This window comes from Malania oleifera, chromosome 1 (assembly GCF_029873635.1).
Source record: "Malania oleifera isolate guangnan ecotype guangnan chromosome 1, ASM2987363v1, whole genome shotgun sequence".
Taxonomy (NCBI): domain Eukaryota; kingdom Viridiplantae; phylum Streptophyta; class Magnoliopsida; order Santalales; family Ximeniaceae; genus Malania; species Malania oleifera.
Window position 1 is genome coordinate 144648119 of NC_080417.1, and position 6921 is coordinate 144655039.

Here is a 6921-nt window from a genome sequence, read left to right on the forward strand (position 1 = left end):
TAAACACTATTTATACTGCGGGATTCGTCGACGAGTCTTGTAGAAAGTTCATCGATGAACCTACACCCTCATCGACAAATTTCAGACTTCCAAAAATCCTCTCTCGGTATCTTCTCGTCGACGAAACTTGCCCTCGTCGACGAGACCCTCTTATACCCTCGTCGACGAATCCCCTGTGTTCGTCAATGAGGCCATGAGAAAATCCCCTGAGTTATTATATTCAAAATGCAATGTCGTCGATGAAGTCAACTGCCTCCTTCTATTACTATTTCCATTTCTCTCCCTCTTTATTATTTAAATATCATTTTTCTTTGGGTTATTATAGACCCTCTCTCTTTCCTCCGCAAGCTATGAGCTCTCTCCCCCTCTCTCCTCATTTTCTAACTCTAATCTCACCCCATCGATGATCAGACTCCGTATTTTATGCCTAGTGGTGATCCTCGTCAATTTGACTAGAGCAAAATTATGTTTTAAGGATCCCAGGAACCACTCCAAAGTTGAGGTAAGAGTATTAAATGTTGGTATTTGATTTATTAAATGAAGAATATGAGTTTAGAAATATTTAAATGAGTATAATTATGGGGTTAAAGTTGATTGAACTGGGAAAAATGTAAATTTGAGGGTTTTGGTGCGAACGCCGCAGGCACGAGTTTAGGGTCTTTACGGGTGCTTCCTCAGGGAATAAGGTAAGAATAATAAATAGTTGGTTGTTTGATGTTCCATTAATTAAATGGAGTATGTGGGTTTGGGAAAATGTGAATGTGATGTTATTCTGGGGAATACATAATTTCAGGAATTTTGAGTTCCGAACGCCGCGAGCATGAGTATAGAATTTTAGTAGGCCTCTCAATAATCAAGTAAGGAGAATAAGTTAAGCCAGATAAATTCAGGAATTTTATCAATTAAAGTATAACATGTGTTTGTGGGATTTTAGCATATGATTTACTATATATCGTAGAATATAAATTTAGAGTATGAAATTTGGATTTTACATTTGTTGTATATTTGTGAAAATTCAAAAATTTGGGTTACAAGAAAGTTTTACAAATGATATATATATATACACACACACATATTATTTTTATATAGCAGGAAAATACAGTTTTACCCATGTAGATTATAGTGTAAGAGTTTCATTAAAATTGTGTAGCATGAGAAATATCAGATATAGTACAAAGATTTAATACAGAATTTTATACAGCTGTTATCAAACCATGATATTATAACTTTTTTAGAACCATGATTATATATAGTTTTTACAGAACCATGATTATATACAATTTTTATAAAACCATGATGTTATACAGCTATTATAGAATCATGATATACAGTTATTACAGAATCATGGTATACAGTTTATATAGAATCATGGTAAAACATTAATATACAGACATAGTATTATATAATATTAGATCCCTGATGGACCAGAACATATTACAGAGCACGGTACCGTAACTATACAGTATAGATAGTGTAACCACACATCTTAGATAGAGTGTGGAATTGACAGTCGATTGTGCCTAGAGGAGAGACAAAGGCTCACTAGCAGTCAAGTCTAGGTTGAGGAGGCCAATCATACTATAGAGGTTTATAATTTGACTTAGCATGGTAGGCCAGCCACAATTAAGTCCTGTCCACGAGCCGCACAACCCGAGCATGCGGGGTTAATTCATGCATACAGTTATCCATCCAGGGAAGCTTTCACTGTTATATAAATAAATGTATATACTTTCATAGAGAACAGGAACTATCTATTATAGTTAAAAGTGTATTCGATAGAAAGCTTATTTTAAAAGGCATAGGTGTGAGTTATGATATGTTTTACATTGAAATGTTATCACAATTACAGTTGAATTAATAATTATGTTATTCAAGTAAAACTCATCTGTCACACACTAGTTGTAATTTATTCCGTCTTACTAAGAGGTGTCTCACCCCAGAATTCAAAACATATCAAGTGATCTAGATAGACGTGCGGAGCAAGTGTAACACCTCGAACCCTTAAACCCTGGTCCGATGCGTTATACCTAATAAAATCTTGATAATCCATAATATATGCAGTGAAAAACATCACCATAATCTCCATATAACAGAATACTATAGTTTACTAATTCTAACTATAATCCATAATAAATCATCTATCACCTGCATTTCCATAAATCTACATAACTCCCAAAATATTTCAGTATTTTCACAATCATTCCTTACTCAACAGCTTTAAAACATAAAGACATAAAACATAAATATTTACATTCCCCAAAGTATTATCAGTATATACCCTTTCTTTTAATACTTCTCAAAAAGTCTAAAAACCCTCGAGCTCTTTAAGCCCGACCTCGAGGATGTCCTGAAAAAGAAATAATCATATTCGGGTGAAACACATCTCAGTAAAGGAAGAAACAATATATTAAACACAGTGTGTGGCTAGCATGAGTTTATATATAATATATTATTTAACATTTGAAAATCATTAACACAATTTCTAAAATCATTCTCTGATCCTAATCAAACACATGCAAAAGATTTAACCCACGAGATTACCCGAGGATAGGGGTGATTACCTGCCTATACAAGTAGCACTCCTCTGCTCTAATATTTAGGCAACCCTAAGGTCACTAATAAAGCATACCAAAGCACTCACCTTACTCAGTAAGCCCTCAAGTGTTAGATTGATCTCATACTCATACCGTTCAACAATAGCTTACCGGCAAAAGCCCTAAGGATAAGGAAATCTACTCGCTCATACAAGTAGGTTCCCTCTGTTTTAGTACGTTATGTAGCTACTGCCACATTTGAAGCTAGTAGTGCACTCGCCTTTCTCAGCATGCCCTCAAGTGAAGAGTACGCCCCGCCCAAATCATAGCACATTCTACGTACATAAGTACTTCTAATATCATAATACATCATTTTGTTTGCCATTATTCTGCATCTCTCAACTGTTCATGTTTTCATCTTTTATTTTTCATTTCATTTCAATTTACGTGACTCTTTCACATTTTACATTGTTTACATTTCACATTTCATTTCTATTTCATTCATTTCCATTTTCATTTCATACCCAACATCTTTCAACTGTTTTACCCAACATCTTTTAGCTGTTTTACCCACCATTTTTCAGCTGTCACACATTTACCCAACATCTTTCAGCTGTTTACATAGTTGACACACACAAGCAACATAGTTCATATCATATTTTATTTTCAATGCATTACTTACTTAACCTACATCTCATACCTTTAACATATACTTGTATAGAATCTCATGTCATACAATTTAACAGTAAAATTCATACATATTCCTGTAAAATAGGTCAACCCACATTTAGCATTTAATTACTGAAAATACAATTTCCATTTGTTACATAATTATCCAAAAAATTTCTTCCACTTTCTTCAATTCATTTCCACAAATACATAACTAAATAAGTGGTCCTAGGCTCAGAAATCATAATTTTACATGGTTGGCATTTTAATAATTCACACCAAAACATACATATAATATAACATAAATTATTGCCTTTAATTTCATAAAATTTGATTTAATATATTATATAATTTTCCCTTACCTGATTTCTTGAACTACGCCAATAGGGATCCCGAAAAATACCTTCGGCGGTCACCCGAACCCTGAATCAAAAATCCTAATTTCATTAAATTAATCTTAAATAAAATACTATTTTAATACTTCCTAGGCCCTTAAATACCCAATAAATAATTATATCCTTAAATATAGTCAAATTACCAAATTTCTCAAATCTCACTCTCGCTTTGGAGTGGGGCCTAGAAAACCTCGATTGGAACTTTACTTATGTCAAAATGACGACGATCACGACTAGGACACCATGGTGGTGCCTGATCGTCGATTCAACAGCAGATTTAACGAGAAATTAAGAAATTAGGAAAAAAGTTACTTTACCCCAGGAATGGTGCTTACGCCGCTCCCACGACAAATCCGCTCCAGTAGAAATGTCGATGGCGGAGTTAGGAATCCAATGGCACCTTCTGTTTCCCAATCGATCAAATATCCGTCGAAAAATGAAGGAAGAGAAAGAGATGGAGACAGAGAGGCGATGGAGAGCCTGAGAGAGGCTGACTGAGACGCAAGAAGCCTCATACTTTATATATATTATAACATATCATATTATATTTTATATATATATATATATATAACCACCATTTTACCTAACTAAAATAATTCAATTTAATAATATTTAATTAATTAATTACTAATTCCTCTTAACTCTTTTTTTTATACTATTTATTTTTAATTGTTTATTTAATACATTAATTTAATAATGTTTAATTAATTAATTGATTAATAGTTTTTTTTTTTTTTTTTCTAGGTTATTACACAGCGAGCTCCAAGATAGAGAGGACTTTCGTACTGCCCTAATTACAAGGTAAGTTTTTGAGTTGAGAGTTGTATTTTTGGGTATGCCCCTAGGTCATTGTGGTTCTTTTGGGAGATGTAAATGTATATTTTGAGAAATACTAAAACTCTGGTATTGTAAATAAGGTTAAAGTGTTTTTATATTTTTCGCTGCATAGATCGTATGTTTTATAACAGGTCATTGTGGTTCTTTTGGGAGATGTAAATGTATATTTTGAGAAATACTGAAACTCTGGTATTGTAAATAAGGTTAAAGTGTTTTTATGTTTTCCGCTACATAGATGGTATGTTTTATAATAGGTATCCTCAGTACCACTTTGGGTCTGAGATGTTATAATGAATAGTATTATGAGTATCAGAGTAATAGTATATATAAAGAAAAAAAATGGTAATGATTTTGGGGTCATTACAATTTCTACCATATTCATACATACAAATCCTATTTTCTCATTTCTTACATTAACTAATGCATCAAAGAGGCTTTCCTGTTGATATCTCATATTTTGTTTTCCCTTGGTTGTAGGTGATGTAAATGTGAAGATTAAGCTGCAAAATTTTAGATGATAATAATAAGTAAAGAAAAATCATATGTAAATAATAGAATAAACACGGAAGAGAATGATAAAACACCATCTTAGGTTAGCTCCTTCGATACCCACAGTACAATAAATGTCCTCTTTTCTTGGACATGATTTTTGTATGCAAAATAGCAACAGTATGAATTGTTAGGGCCAGTATTCCATTGACATTTTTATACATGATTATGGTTGGGAGGGAATGACATATGTGATAAAGCAACATCAAAGAGAAGGTTAATAAAGATGGGCATTATCCATGGGAGAAATTTCCAAGAAAAGGAGATGTTTTGTTGAAGACTGATGGCCCAAAGGATTATATAAAGGAACATGGTTCAACTCAAGAAAAAAAAGTATTAAAAGCTGTCCCTGTTGCTCCCCATTTGGTTGCTCTATGAATTTTCGCTAGTCCAAGGACTTCATTCTAAGATCACAATGTTTTAGTTTTTGAGATAATTCTGCTGTCCCTTACCAACAAAAGTTCCAATGCCCTACTGTCACCTGCACTTGGGCTAGTAGGATTCCTAATCCTCACTTATAAGCTACAAATTGAACTTGTTCAATTTGGGTTGGGATCTTTTTTGCTTTTTGTTTTAGATTTTTTCTTTCTTTTTTCTTTTGTATATCCTTTTGCCTTAGTTTATCCAGATAAAATTGAGTTATGTGCCTTTAATGTTTCGGACAAAATAGGGTATTACAATTCATAGACGAACTAATAAGACAGTAAAGTTTCTATTTTCTTTTCATATTGCATTTTACTTCAAACACCTACTGCTTTCCCTTCTTAGCCAAATGATGGGCCGTTTATCCCATGTATCCTTCTGTGTTTAATATTTATGCAGAATTTGTGAATTTGTAGCATTGCTTCATGTGCCAACTGGAACAACTATACTATTGACTTGCAATTTCTTGGCCTCCCGTTATACCAAATAGTGCTTATGGCTCCAATTAAGCACCATAGAATGCCACTGAACTTCCCAATCAACATTAAGTGAACTAATGCAGTGTTGGATAGCTGAATGATGGAATTCCTTTGGTTGGAAGTGTATTAATACAATGCCCATTATCTATGGTTGATTCAGCATGCCCAAAACCTTGAAGAGATCAGTCAAGATAACTCATGCAAAAACCGCTGGTAATGATACGACGATTACTTACTATAGATTATTCTCTTTGGAAGAACTGAAAACACGTAGCTAGATGGTGTGCAGAAGTGTGTGGAGCAAGGATTTCAGCTTGTCTGCCTAATATTTTGTGATTAGCCTCCTGGTTTTGGGGTGCTTGATTCATTTTCTTCGTGCGTTTGAGTAATTAAGAACTAAAAGAAAAATATTTATGCTATTTTGTTGGATAAAAGATGCAAGAGGGCAATATACTTAACAGTTGGAAAAGATCCGGAACATTAAAAGAAGCAAAAGCAGCCATTTGTACTGGGTTTACAGTTAATAGCGTTGTAACTTGTAAGGCCCAGAAAGAATTTGTTGTTTCATTTGTCATTCCTGGTCCACAGGTTGCAGGAGAGGAGAAGTAGAAGGATAAGAAGAAAGAAAGAAACAATCTGATCCATCTGAAACCATGAATCCTTTGGAAGCTAGCTTCTTGCTTTGATCTCAAGCTGGGTTGTCTAAATTGGAGAGCTATTATTGCCATCACATGCAATTTTTATCTGTATATTTAGTTCTTCAGGACGGATTACACGGACTCCATGTTCCGATAAAAACAATATCATAAACCATTTCCGATTCTGGAAAGATCTCACTGCGAAAATTTTGCAGGAAGGGGTCGGCAAAGTGTGAAAGTCAGCCCTTATCATGGTGATCGAATATATCTGTACCACTAGCTGCTAATTCCATATGGAGGGACCCCAATATTCAATGATGGGATTGAGCCCTTCATGCTGGACATATGATAATTAATTATTATATAAATAAAAATAACATGAATGATTTGAATTTTC